General features: G+C 42.1%; 1 protein-coding gene and 1 long non-coding RNA gene across 3 annotated transcripts in view; both read left to right on the top strand.

Annotated features, from left to right (window-relative positions):
* The window catches only part of LOC147004104 (uncharacterized), a 522,844-nt gene that overhangs the window by 445,892 nt on the left and 62,262 nt on the right, over nucleotides 1-14,690 (top strand). The gene's annotated exons all lie outside the window — the stretch shown is intronic.
* Nucleotides 7,159-14,590, top strand: LOC147004107 (uncharacterized). 2 transcript variants are annotated; one of them, XR_015047290.1, is made up of 3 exons: nucleotides 7,159-7,228; nucleotides 7,804-7,888; nucleotides 14,529-14,590. It is a non-coding gene; the product is annotated as an uncharacterized LOC147004107 (long non-coding RNA). The 2 variants fall into 2 exon arrangements; XR_015047289.1 differs by lacking the exon at nucleotides 14,529-14,590 and adding an exon at nucleotides 10,604-10,868.

Below are 14,690 nucleotides of genomic sequence, written 5' to 3'. Positions count from 1 at the left end.
AGGCCATCAGGTTGGAGTGAGGAAGCCTGGTTCTGAAGCCAACAAAAAAGAGATCAGATGCTCCTCCTAGGTCTCTGTATCTTCATGCCTTGGTCTATTTCTCACTGTCCTGAGAAATCTGAGCTCAACATGAACAGCTCCTGGAACCACATAGCTGAAAACCTTGTGTCCTTCACTGTATGGCAACTTCTGACCAGCTACTAGTCTCAGATGCAATGAGAAGTCACTTTGTCTTTTATCTAGACTTGGTTTGGCCCTAAGTTGCTCCTGAGTCCTACTGACTTAGAGAAATACTTAAGGAAGAGAAAGAGGATTAAAAGTTCTTTCATCTGTATCGGAACCTTAAGAACAAGTGAGAGTCAGCAGAACCTTTGTGTGTGATAGGGTTGGCAATGAGGTTGCTAAGGCAGCTGCTTGAATGTGTGACCTGGTGTTTGTCTTATGCACGGAACACTCACTGAACAGTGCAGCTAGCCACAGGTGGACAAGCCAGGAGAGAACGAAAGACTTGGGGCTAGAAAGGAGAGGGACAGCATTCTAGAGTCAGGAGAGCTATGAGACTGTCTCCCCCTTCTCCCTGCCTGTGTTTGGCTGGGCTCTTCTTAGTCCTTCACATGCTCCATGATTTCTCAAATATGCTTCCAGCATGCTGCAAATTTATTAATGCTTATTCTAATTATTATATTAATTAAATGAGGCCAGAGATGGCCTGGGTCATAGTAGACTGTCCATCTCCTGATTATGCACTTCTAAGGGTGAAAATGTGTGGCAAAGAGGTGCTTTCCCCAAATCCAACTAAGAGTGTTATAAAAATGCAAGAAGTCAGCCAGCTAGCCAGCCAGTCAATTAGTCCTCTGAGGCTATGCTTCGATTGCTACAATACCATTCTGAAACAACCTCATACCTTCTCTGCAGTCATGGGCAGAACTTTATGTCTTCTTTTTCTCTTTATGATGATCATTAGGAGTCTCCTAAAAACTAGCTCTGGATGTCCAGTGTGAAGAAGGGACAGGTGGGACAGCAGTTATCCTCATTTTTGCCACTGAACATCTGTGTGATGTCAACAAGTCACAAAGCCTTCCTAGGCTTTAACTTTCTCATTTGAAGAGTGAAGAGGAAGATGGACGGATGCTTCTGTGCATCTCAGGAGCAGTACTCTCCTAGGCTCCTTGATGGCTTTGAGCAGACTTCTGCTGAGACCCAGCTCTGGGATGTCACCTAAATTGTGACCTTTCAGGACACTAGCACTGCAGCCAACCAACAGTGGATAGAGGGTGGGAAGAGGAGTCTACCCCACTAGGCTGCTGTTCTGCACCTCAGAGTTTTGAGATCCAGAGTGTGCATCAAGAGTTGTCTGTGCCATATGCTCCAAATGATCTCAGCAAATTTGATCCCAGCACTAGGGCTTAAGAAGATGCTTCTATCAAGGCCAGGTCCAACCAGGGGTTTTAAAGCAGGGAGGGACCTGAGAGACAGACGAGTAAAGCAGGAGTTGGTGTCCCTGGGAGGACATTAGCAATCTGACCAGTTCCCAGACTGGAAGTGGTCACGTGGCTCTTGGCTTATTACCAAAGTCAGGAAGGACATTCTTTTCTATGAGGCAGAAGACTCCTGGGAGGTGGAGACTTTCAGAGGCAGCTCTTTCTTTGCTATTTGTGTGCTTGATTTCTCTTTCAGAAATGCCAGGAGGCTTCATGTACGGCTTGGCTTGATAAGCCATGTTAGAATGAGAGGAATTATAAACGCTCGCCATTGTCACTATGCCATCATAATTATGGTAATGCAATCAGTAAAATATATCTGCCTCTTAAGGTCTAGTGTAATTGGATTCTGCTGAATTGATGCAATTAAAAGAATTAGGGAGCCCATTAGGTGATTTATGTTTTCTATAAAAAATTTCTCAAAGTAGCAGAAAAGGAAAAGATTAGGCTTCACCCGTGGCTTTGCTTTCTCTAGTCTAACACTCCACCTCCTGGAGAAACACTACATAGTATTTAAGACTCCAGATAGTTTAAAAACTAAGAAGACTGTCTAGCATCAACAAATCTGTAAAATTAAAAAAATAAATATCCATAAATGAGAGGAGAAATTCTTACTTTATAGTTGATTTAGTAGCATTTCCTTAATAGCATTAGCTTCAAAGACGTGTGTAGCATGAATGTGCCAAACATTACATAATTGCAAAGAAATTAGTCAGAAAAAAAATAATGAATGCCTTTAGGTTTGTGTCTTTGACTTGCAAACGAAAATTCAGAAGCTATTTACAGAGTTTGAAGCAATGATGTCTGGACCAGTGTCTAGTATATTTAATATTATTTCTTAGAATTTAAATTAACTTAAATAGCTATTGACTGAAGTCATCATACATAAGAAGCATTTTAGACAGTGACTGACATAAGCATCAATGAATTAATTTCTGTCCTGTTTTCCCTGAAGAGCTCAAGGCAAAACCCATTTTGATGACTTGGGAATAAAAACAAATGTATGAGGGGAAAGGAAACTCAGAAGAGGAATAAAATCTAAAATCAGGTGGTGTGGCTTATGAAAACTGGTACTAGTAGATATACCATTTGTACTGGCTGGTTTTATGTGTCAACTTGACACAAGCTGAAGTTATCACAGAGAAAGGAGCTTCAGTTGAGGAAATGCCTCCATGAGATCCAGCTATGGGGCATTTTCTCAATTAGTGATCAAGAGGAAAGGCCCCTTGTGGGTGGTGCCATCTCTGGGTCTTAGGTTCTATAAGAGAGCAGGCTGAGCAAGCCAGGGGAAGCGAGTAAAGAACATCCCTCCATGGGCTCTGACTCAGCTCCTGCTTCCTGACCTGCTTGAGTTCCAGTCCTGATATCCTTTGGTGATGAACAGCAATGTGGAAAGTGTAAGCTGAATAAACCCTTTCTCCCCAACTTGCTTCTTGGTCATGATGTTTTGTTCAGGAATAGAAACCCTGACTAAGACAGAGTGTTTCAGTGTATCTCTTCCCACACATTGCTAAGGCCACAGAAGTTCTCAAGATGGATCAGTAGATGGCTATAAGGCAGACACTGAGTGGCTTTTGGAGCTCTACAGGAATCCTGTTGGCACAGTAAGGACTTTCTGCCTGAGAGAAAGTGTACTTCTGGGGTGATGAGTCTTGGAACTCACTTTCTGTGAGGAGGAATACTGTCTTTTCTTTCTATACTACCTTTTAGCTTTTCTTCCATCTTCCCTCAGGGAAGGCAGGGCTGTTCTAATCATTGAAGGGCAACTGTGTTATATCCTATGATAGGTGACAGCTGGAGGCACGTCTTTCTAGCACCTATGGGTGCAATTCCTATGCACAATTTTTTCTTTGTTGTTCGAAATGCTTCTAAAATCTGCCTTCCTCTTCTAAGTTCATGGCTCTTTCAGGGTTCTCATAGCCATCATGCCTCCCCGACTTCACTGGAACTGTATTCTGTTCTGGGGGAGATTCCCCACCCGCTGCCCTAACAGTAGGACTTGACTACAGCCCATTTCTCATGTTCTTCTTCCCCACCATGGAATGAGCACTGGATCCAAGCCAGGCTCAAATGGATTCTCTGGAGGGTTAAAATAAGAACCAAGAAAATAGGACCCCCCTTTTTTTCTGGTAGAAAAATTGGAGAGGCATGAGTCCACGGCTCTACCGCCAACTCTAACCTATAATACATGAAAGATGGCACATGGGTTAACCTAGACCTCATTGAGAGGTACAACAGCAGAGAGATGAGGAAGGATAGAGTAGGTATGGCTAAGGAAAGTTGGGAAGAGAGAAAAAGAAAGGAGGGAGGAAAAAATAATTAGGGAGACCCAATGACATTTCGATAATTTTAATCTTCCTAAGTGTCTTAGTCAGTGTTCTATTGCTGTGAAGAAACACCAATATCATAACAATTCTTAAAAATGAAAGCATTTAATTGTGGCTGGCTTACAGTTTTAGAGGTTTAGTTCATTGTCATCATGGCTAGGAAGCATGGTAGCCTGTGCAAAGACATTGTGGTACGGGAAAAATGAGAGTTCTATATTCAGATCCACAAGCATTGGGAAAATAGAGTCACTGGGCCTGGCTTGGGCTTCTGAAACTCTAAAGTCCACCCCTAGTGACACACTTCCTCCAGCAAGGCCATACCTCCGAATCTCTTTAAGTAGTGACACTCCCTAATGACCAAGCATTCAAATATTTGAGCCTTGTGGGGGCCATTCCTATTCAAATTACCATACAGTTTTGGTTTTTTCTCTTAAGTTCTATAATTCTACAATATAGTCTAGAAATCTCTATCCAGTGGATTAATTCTGAACTGAGTTTTCTTTTCATTTACAGTCTAAAGAACCTAGAACAAGAGAACTGAACTCTGCCTACCATTTCAGTCTTCTGGTTTCCCTGTGTTTTCAGCTGCACAGACATGGCTGGCTCTCAGAGTCCCAGGAACCTCAGGTTCTTATGCTGCCTGAGACTGTCCCTTTTCAGGCTAACCTCTAATTCACTGTTGCAGTATTAGACTAACTGTAAACGTAGTAGGAATTGGTTAGTCTTTGTACTGTTCTTATAGCTAGTTGTTTAGCTCTTTACAATTGCTAGGATCTTATAACAGAGAAGTGGCAAGATAAACCACTTTCTTTTTTAAATTGTTTATTTATTATTATTGTTGTTATTGATTTTTTTTTGTTTCTTCAAGACAGGGTTTCTCTGTGTAGCCTTGGCTATTCTGAGATTTGCTGCATATACCAGGTTGTCCTCAAACTCAAAAGGTCTGCTTGTCTCTGACTCCCGAATTTTGGGATTAAAGGTATGTGCTGCCATGTCCTGGCTGCTTTTTTTTTGGGGGGGGGGGTTGGTTTTGGTTTGTTTGTTGTTGTTTTGTTTGTTTTGTTTTTCGTTTTTGTTTCTGTTTTTGTTTTGATTTTCAAGACAGGAGTTCTCTGTGTAGCCCTAGCTGTCCTGGAATTCACTCTGTAGAACAGGTTGGCCTTGAACTCAGAAATCCGCCTACCTCTGCCTCCCAAGTGCTGGGATTAAAGGTATGCGCCACCACTGCCCAGCTACGACTGTATTTTTATTTCATTCAGAGACAACAACATTTTAAGTTTCCACCAAGAATAGGCATGTAGCAATGTTTTAACTTTGCTTTTACAGTTTGGCTGACAATAGTTATTTTTGTTTTCTGATAATAGCCATTTTTATTTTATTATTATTTTTTTAATTAGGTATTTACTTCATTTACATTTCCAATGCTACCCCAAAAGTCCCCCAAACCCTTCCACCCCACTCCCACTTCTTGGCCCTAGTGTTCCCCTGTACTGAGGCATATAAAGTTTGCAAGACCAATGGGCCTCTCTTTCCACTGATGACTGACTAGGTCATCTTCTGATACATATGCAGCTGGAGACATGAGCTCCAGGGGGTACTGGTTAGATCATATTGTTGTTCCACCTATAGGGTTGCAGACCCCTTTAGCTCCTTGGGTACTTTCTCTAGCTCCTCCATTGGGGGCCCTGTGATCCATCCAATAGCTGACTGTGAGCATCCACTTCTGTGTTTGCTAGGCCCCGGCAAAGTCTCACAAGAGACAGCTATATCTGGGTCCTTTCAGCAAAATCTTGCTAGTATATGCAGTGGTGTCAGCGTTTGGAAGCTGATTATGGGATGGATACCCGGATATCCATCTCTATATGGTCCATCCTTTCGTCTAAGCTCTGAACTTTGTCTCTGTAACTCCTTCCATGGGTGTTTTGTTCCCAATTCTAAGAAGGGGTGGATTGTCCACACTTTGGTCTTCGTTCTTCTTGAGTGTCATGTGTTTCGCAAATTGTATGTTATATCTTGGGTATCCTAAGTTTCTGGGCTAATATCCACTTATCAGTGAGTACATATTGTGTGAGTTCTTTTGTGATTGGGTTACCTCACTCAGGATGATGCCCTCCAGGTCCATCCATTTGCCTAGGAATTTCATAATTCATTCTTTTTAATAGCTGAGTAGTACTCCGTTGTGTAAATGTACCACATTTTCTGTATACATTCCTCTGTTGAGGGGCATCTGAGTTCTTTCCAGCTTCTGGCTATTACAAATAAGGCTGCTATGAACATAGTTGAGCATGTGTCCTTCTTACCGGTTGGAACATCTTCTGGATATATGCCCAGGAGAGGTATTGTGGGATCCTCCGGTAGTACTATGTCCAATTTTCTGAGGAACCGCCAGACTGATTTCCAGAGTGGTTGTCCAAGCTTGCAATTCCACCAAAAATGGAGGAGTGTTCCTCTTTCTCCACATCCTCGCCAGCATCTGCTGTCACCTAAATTTTTGATCTTAGCCATTCGGGCTGGTGTGAGGTGGAATCTCAGGGTTGTTTTGATTTGCATTTCCCTGATGATTAAGGATGCTGAACATTTTTTCAGGTGCTTCTCACTGGCTGCTTACTTTAAAAATTATATATCTATGTATATATTTGAATGTGGGCTTGTGCACTTAAGTACCCTAGAAGGCCAAAAGAGAGCATTGAATCTCCTGGAGCTGTTTAGATGGTTGTGAGCCATGCCACGTGGTTGCTGTGGTTAAAACTCAGGTCCCCTATAAGAGCAGCGAGTGATCTTAGCCACTGAGCCATTTCTCTAGTATATAAGATAAGTCATTTTCTTTAACAAATGTGATGGATTGGGTAGTTTAAAATAAGAGAAAAATTATATACATGTATTATGTATGTATGGTTACAGTTGGAGTCAGAGACAAGGGGCAGACGATGGCATCCTGTGGGCTGAGGGGCAGCAATAAACCATGATGGCAATAGAGGATCTGAGATGATGAGGACAGACACTTGAGCTGAGGAAGCAGTGCTATCCACTGTCTTCCTCCTCTGAAGGATGTAGGTAATGTGGGAAGATGGAGGGCTGACAGCAGATGCTTGTAGGTGATTCCCAGGGAGGTGTCTGAGAAACACGTTCGGCTACTTTCCCAAAGCTAAGTGTTTCCAAAGATGCTTGAAACAGTTGTGTAGAGAACAGGATGGACCAAACTGGGAGATGACTGAGCAACTGATGTCCCTTGTGATTCTCAGAGTGCCATGAGGTGAGCCCTCTGTGACATCACAGGGTAAATCCCTGCCTTAGTAATAGCAGAGTGCTTAGCCTGAGGATAACTCAGAGTCTAGCAAGGAGGGCTGGGATTCACACTGAGCACGTGTGTCTGCCTAGACTTGGGCTGTTTTCTGGGATGGACTACCTGAAATTCATCACGTGAGTAGCTCACTCAGTGCGAGGCACTTCTTCACTGGGGTCTTAAGTGGGGGAGGCAGAAATAGGGAGAGGGACTTAAAGTGTTTCTGATTGAAGACAGCTCTAAGACTGTCTTCAAGAGAGCTAAGGGGAGCTAGAAACAGATCAGAAGTCTCACAGTAGTGGGAATGGCCTCAAGACTGTAGGAAGAAGAACCTCTCACTCACCAGGAGGAGAGGCCTTGGAAAGAAGCCATATATATATATGGACCAGGACTTGAGCCCCCAGCCTAGGCCAGGAAGGAGGGAACAGTGCCTTTGCCACGCCCACATTTGACCATCACACATAGCTTGTCCAGGGAAGGAGGCAGAGCATCCCTGACACTGGTATCTGATCTTCCCTGGTGACTTCAGTCCCTGGTAGTAGCAATCTTTGCATGTGTACTCAGAGAGCTGCCACAATATGAGCCAAACATCAATGCCAGTATCATGGGAAATGCCATGACAGCACCTTCCTCTCTCATTCTATACTTAAATACATGTTTTCATTTTGTAGGTGTGTTGTATACGTTCTTACGTATGTGCTCATGTCTGCAGGTCCACATCCATATGTGTGAAAGTGCATGAGGAGGACATGGAATGATGCCACATATCTTGCTACAAATAAGTATAAACAGTTGCTGTAAGTATCAGAAAGGTGTGTGTGTGTGTGTGTGTGTGTATGTGTGTGTGTGTGTCTGTGCATATGCGCATGCTAAAGAACTTGCCAAACAAGTACTCAGGGAGACAACACCTACAGCTCACCAGTTGTAGTTACACAAGTCAGGGTACTTTATGTTAAGAGAGAAAGCACGGCCATTGCTCATGTTACATCTAGGCACATGGGAAGAAGCTGGAGAGAGGTGTGGTCAGCCTCTGTTACCTCATATAGCCTGTTGCCATGGTTAAAGGCTGTGGTGTTGGTGTGAGGGAGCTCAGAGATGGGATGGGATCTGGAAGGAACTGAAGGTTTGTTGGGCTGTATGTTGGGAGAAATATATACAGATCCCCATGATGAAGTCCTGACTAAACCTCATTGTGCTGTACTGGGAGATAGGAGTGAGGAAGTGTATGAAGCCTAATGTGGTCCTTGAAGTGACCTTTAGCAGGGCCTGTGCTAAAGCAGTAGAAACTGTTGCAGTATCAGCAGGGTGTGTGTGTGTGTGTGTGTGTGTGTGTGTGTGTGTGTGTGTGTGCATATGCACATGCTAAAGAACTTGCCAAACAAGTACTCAGGGAGACAACACCTACAACTCACCAGAGAATAAGCCTAGGGAATGGTCACACCCAGCTTGTACCACATGAAAAGACTCCAGGTTCCAGACTAGTGCAGGATGAAGCTCGGATGTTGTGCCCTAAGCCATGGACAACTATCAGCTATGGCAGTCCATTGTGTCCAGGGTCCTACTCTAGGCTTCTGAAAGGACTTTGCTTCTTCACAGTAATAATCTTGTCTTGTATGTCCAGGGGTTGTCTCCAGCATGACCGAAAGCAGGTACTCAACAGGTGTAGGAACTAAAAGAGAGGCTGGGGAAGGGGGGGAGGGAGGATAGCCCACGTCTGGCCAGAGTTCTACCTATGCTCTGGGCAGGCAGACATGGGAGGGCTGCCAGACACTTTCCACTCGGCCCCAGGTGGGCATTTAAGCCACTGACCCCACTCAATAGGGGGTGGACAAGGGGCAGCCCCCAACAAGGGGCCCTGGAGTAACACCCTGTAGCCCCGGGGTTATGGGAGTGAGGGCTGAGGGAGAGAGGTTCCCACACAGGTGAGAGTCTGTGCAGCGGGCCTTGATGAGCAGAGACAGTCTATGGTTTAAGACCTTTATTATAGAAAGGCAAGGAGAAAGGATAGAAGGTAAAAGAGAGAGAGACCGGCCATGGTCAAGAGGAGACAAAGGGGAAAGGGAGATAGAGAAGAAAGTCTAGAGAGTAAGAGGGAGAGAGACAAAGAGAGAGGAAAGAAGAGAGGAGAGTAAGGAGATTAAGAGCAAGAGGAGTCAGAGAGTGAGGAGGGGTCAAACAGCCCTTTTTATGGTATGCTGTTATCTTTACTGTTGCTAGGTAACTGGGGATGAGTCTAGCCTGAAGGTTAGAAGCTTGGAACATTGCCTATATGACTACTAACCATGCTTCTCCTGTGTGGGCTGAGGGGACGGTAACTTTGACATGAGCCAGAGTTCCAGGAGACATGAGAGAATTCCCTCCATCCCATGTAGGTGAATTATCACCACCGGGTCCCAGAGTTCAGACCTCAGCTTGACTGGAGACCAGACTGTTTGTGTATAGCCCATCGTCCCACAAACAGGATATATTATTCCAGCACTCTACCTAACCCTACACACTATACATAATTATGTTTAAATTGTATGTTAGTGTGCATGGTCTGGGAGTGTATATACAGGAGTACATGTGCCTTCAGGTATAAACGCATGCAGGAAAGAGCAGGAGCAAGGACCTGAATGGCAGTCACAAGGGCTCTGTGAAGTTCTTGAGGTGTTCCTTATTTGACACAACAGGAGTTCTGTTAAGCCAGAACAGCAGTAAATACAAGGGTGCCTGTCATGCTATATATAGTCTCAACGAGAAGACACCATACACGTGCCAGGAAGGGAGGCCTCTGGAAGAAACTGTCAAGTCAGTACCTGCTTTTAAGACTCAAAACTCACGCTCATAAGTGATCAACTACTTACATTGCCCCCTATGCCATTATTTCAGGGAACATATGTTACACAGGTCCATAAGGAAGTGCTTTCCAGGACCTTCTCTGTGTTTTCTTTCAAACATGTAAACCTTCCTAGAAATCTTTATTTTCAACTCATAGGCCATTTCCTGCATGGCCACAGACATTGATATCACATCCCTTCTTCATCTACTTAACATATTTATGTCTGTTAATGTATTTGTGAATAAGTCTGTGTGTGTGTGTGTGTGTGTGTGTGTGTGTGCGTGTGTGTAGGATCATATCAGTTGTTTCTTTAGTGACATTCTCAGAAGTCATCAACTATCATGATGAGGCCCAGGAGGGAAACTTCCTGAAATGCTGCTTTCTGGGAAATCCTATTACAGGCTGTGTTTAATGGTGGTGAAGAGACAGGTTAGAGGCCAAAATTTCAATCAATTTGATACCAGTCCAAAAGGCACCTGTGTACCTGGGACACCCTTTGAGCTTTCCTAAACAGAGTGAGGCTTGGCCTCTGTGACCTCACAGAAGGGTTCACTGTCATGGTTATGGGTGTACCCTAGTTCTGAGGGCAGCAGAGTCCAATGCCTTAGGGGTTTCTGGACTGTTTAGTTTACCTCATCTTGATTTAACTGGACACAATATATCTATCTAGAATATCATCTGTTTCTTCTAGATTGCTGCAGTTTTGTTGAGTATATGCTTTTCTAGTAAGATCAGATGACCCTGAGATTCTACCATACACCAATTAGAATTGCAAAGATCAAGAACTCAAGTGACAACATGGTGACAAGGGTGTGGAGAAAGAGTTACACTCCACTATTGCTGGTGGGATTGCAAACTGGTACAACCACTCTGGAAATCAATCTGGCAGTACCTCAGAAAATTGGAAATAATTCTACATGAAGACCCAGATATTCCACTACTGGGCATATACACAAAAGAAGAAACACAATAACACAAGGACACATGCTCCACTATGTCCATAGCTGCCATATTTGTATTAGCCAGAAGCCAGAAACAGTCCAGATGTTCTTCAACTAAGGAATGGATGTAGAAAAACTGTGGTTCAATAACACAATGGAATACTGCTTATCTATTAAAACTGAGGACATCTTGAAATTTGCAGGCAAATGGAGAGAACTAGAAAATGTCATCCTGAGTGAGGAACCCAGGCTCAAAAGGACATACATGTTATGTCCTCATTGATAAGTAGTTATTTGGCAAAAAGATCAGAATACCATTATACACAACTCACAGACCACATAATATTTAATTAGAAGGAATGCCAAATTGTGGATACTTCAATTCCACATAGAAGGAGAAACAAAATAATCCCAGGAGGCAGAAGAAGGGAGAGATGTGGATAAAAGAGGGAGAATCAGGGACAATCGGTGGCAGGATCAGGTATGTGGGGAGACAGGAGAGAAGGCCAGAGGGTCAGGAGTATTAATAGAAACACACAACAGTGTGTATGAAGAATGAAGAGCAGGGCAAATATCTAGAAAGTCCCAGACAAGATGGATGTGGAAGTCTCCCAAACCTCATTGGGGATGACCTTAGCCGAAATGTCCAAGAGTAGGTAGACGGAACCTAAATAGAATATCTCCAGTAGAGAGCATGGCCCCCATTTGAGGCATGGGGGCACCCGACCATCTTCAAAATTTGGACCCAGAATTGTTCATATCTAATTGTATGTAGTGACAAAAGTGGAGCAGAGACTGAAGAAAATGCCATCCACTGCCTTGATCAATCCATCTTATGGACCGAAAAAAAAAACCTTGACACTATTACTGAAGCCATGTTGTGCTCAGAAAGAGCCTGACATGACTGTCCACTGACAGACTCTATCAGGAGCTTATTGACACTGTTGCAGATACGTAGAGGCAACCATTGAGCTGAAGTCCAGGAGTGTTTTGTTGTTTAAGCCATATTTATACAACCACAACTTAAAGACAGGTAAAACTGAAAAGAAATTGCTAAAATATTGCTTGAGATTCAATCAAAATTCAAATAGTCTTTAAGAGAATAATATTTAAAGACATCATGGGAATGCATAATCTCCATAATCTCCAATAATCTCGACTAGGAAAGTGATACAATAGAAGAGTTAGAAACCATGGATGGATGTGAATAATACCAGCTTTGTTCCAACCACCAGGGAAATATAACCATGATAAAAAAAAAATGAAAAAAAAAAAAAAGACAAGTTCATCCTCTTAGAAATTACTCTGGAAATATCCACACAATAGGATAAATGAAAAATATCAGGACAAGTCAAGCATACATAGTCAGCAATTTACCAACACAGTTAAGAAATGCCCAGTAGAATTTGAGGGTCAGAGTTCTTATGAGCAGCAGAGAAAGTGGTCTCAATCGTGGTGCAATTCCTTTCTGCCCACTAGCCTAGCAATTCCTTTGACCTGGGAGTTTCCATGACTTCTTGGTTACAGTTCCTGCCACTGCTCTAGTGACTGAAAAAAATTCCTAAGGCATAAACTGGCAACAGTGCAGATGAAGGGAATTTTTACATTGTTGTGAGACCCGTGGCAGTGTGCTCTACTCCTAGTTCCACACCTTGCAGCTTGCAGACTCCTGACAAGGAGGGGATTCTGATCCCACTCCATTTCCTTCAGGCCCTCAGTTTCTCTTAGGAATCCTCCTGTTAAAAAAGCAGTTTCAATCAAGAAATGATTCATCCCACCTACTCCTAATGTTTCCCATCCCCATGTTCTCCCACCAGTTGTCCTGCTGCTAAAGAGATATTTTCTTTCCATGCAAGGTACTGCCCTAGTCCTGCTGGGTTACTAAAATTGTAGCCACTGGAAGATCTTCTGGGAATGTCCATTAGTCTTCTGTAGTGTGGCTCTAATTGTGTATCTTACAATGCTCATCCACAAATAGTGAATGTTTCCAAATTTGGTGAGCCTGTTTTCTTGGTCTTCAAACATGATATTATTAATTTCCCTAAGCCAATGACTTTCATCTTTTTCAATCTGCACATGTCTTCCACATAATTCCAACAGTGAGTCTACCTGAACCTATGTTGTACACCCTCACCATATTCTTGTTGTACCATAGACAAGAAGCAGGTGTATAAATGCTTATAGAATGAAGACAATCATATTGTATGAGGGGCAAAAGGTAAGTTGTGTATTTGCTGTGCACAATTTGAAACTTTACACTAACACTGGAAATATCTGAATATATGGGATAATGATCTCTAAGGCATCAGGCAGTGAGGCCTAGAATCATGCAACATAAGAAACTGGAATATCCAGAGATTGTCCAGGTGGTTGTAATTTCTGACTGTTAAGGGCTATTTCAGAAGCCTAAATTTAAATTGCCTGGTGTGTGAGCATCAGCATCCCTGATGCAGCACTTGATAGAAAATACCAATGATCATTTGAAAACAAGGGCCTCTAAAGTGTCTATTAGTAGTTTGATCCTACTAGGAAGAGGTCAACAATTTCCAATACTAAGAATAACATATTGTTATCACTAAGTTTCTCAAAAGTTGAGAATTTTCCTTATTTTTTTTAAATCAAGGAAAAATGTGTAGTGATATAGATTTGTTCAACAATTTCCACTACTGAGAATAACATAATGTTATCACGAAGTTTCTCACAAGTTGAAATTTGTCCTTATATTTTTTTATATCAAGGAAATTGTGTAGTGATAATAGATTTGTTCATTTTAACATATGACATTTTCTTAGATCCTAATTTTCTGAGTCTTCCTGAATTTACTATAAATATTCTAATAAAATGCTTTTGCTTGGCATAAATATTTTACATCTTTTTCAGTATTTCCAAATGTATTTCCTGGATGTTTGGATTTTTAAACTGTGCATGAGATTTTACCTCATCTACCATACAAAAGGTATTTCTTTTAAGATTTACAGATTCATGCTATTTGTATGGATGGACTCACATATGAAATAAAAAGATTCATACCTTAATAGTGAGTTGTTGTATTTTTCTCCAAAATGTACATTCTAAGGTGTGTAAAATGTGAGCATCCCCTAAATGATTTAGGACAAGAATGGAAATCTTAGTCAGTCCTTGAGGTAGAGTGGAGTATGAGGAACAATAGGACAGGACACCATAATGACTTGTTAGACGTGTCCCTGGAGAGAGCTTTGGAGCTGTGCAGGGACATAGCACAGTTAGGATGGATATCCCTGAAAACTATGAAGCTATATTTTCATTTATTTTTGGTAGTATTTTATCTCATATTCCCTTGAGTCAAGAGAGAGAGAGAGAGAGAGAGAGAGAGAGTAGAGAGAGAGTGCAGACTTACTGTTGATGCTCTAAATGCATTTACATGTTTTGTTTCCTGTTGTTGTTTGGTTTTGTTTTTTTGTTGTTGTCTTTGTTTGATTGTTTGTTTGTTTTTAATAAACCTAGTACTGATCGAGCAGTAAGCCTGGCATATTGCATAGAATCTTCCCTGTTTTAGTTAACACAAATCATCATCTCTAATACACTGTTGCTAAATTTTCTAATGCTAAACACTTATATACAATTCATATTATTCGTATGTGGGTCAAGGTTGTTATTGACCAGCTGAAAATCACAAGTATTAAGTTTACGTTACAGGTTTACAGAAAATATTCATGACTTCAGCAAATACTTTATGAGAAATAGTTCCAGCGATGATGCAACATTTATTCATCTAATTATTGTAAGTGCAAACTGAAAACAGCCAAGTCAACCTTGTTAAAATATTCAGCTTTATTTACAGGGCAATGAGGAAGGAGA

Source organism: Mus caroli, unplaced genomic scaffold (genome assembly GCF_978045245.1).
Source record: "Mus caroli unplaced genomic scaffold, Mus_caroli_1 scaffold_6, whole genome shotgun sequence".
Classification (NCBI taxonomy): Eukaryota; Metazoa; Chordata; class Mammalia; order Rodentia; family Muridae; genus Mus; species Mus caroli.
Note: the sequence above shows the minus strand (reverse complement) of the source record. Positions and strands in the feature narration are given on the sequence as shown.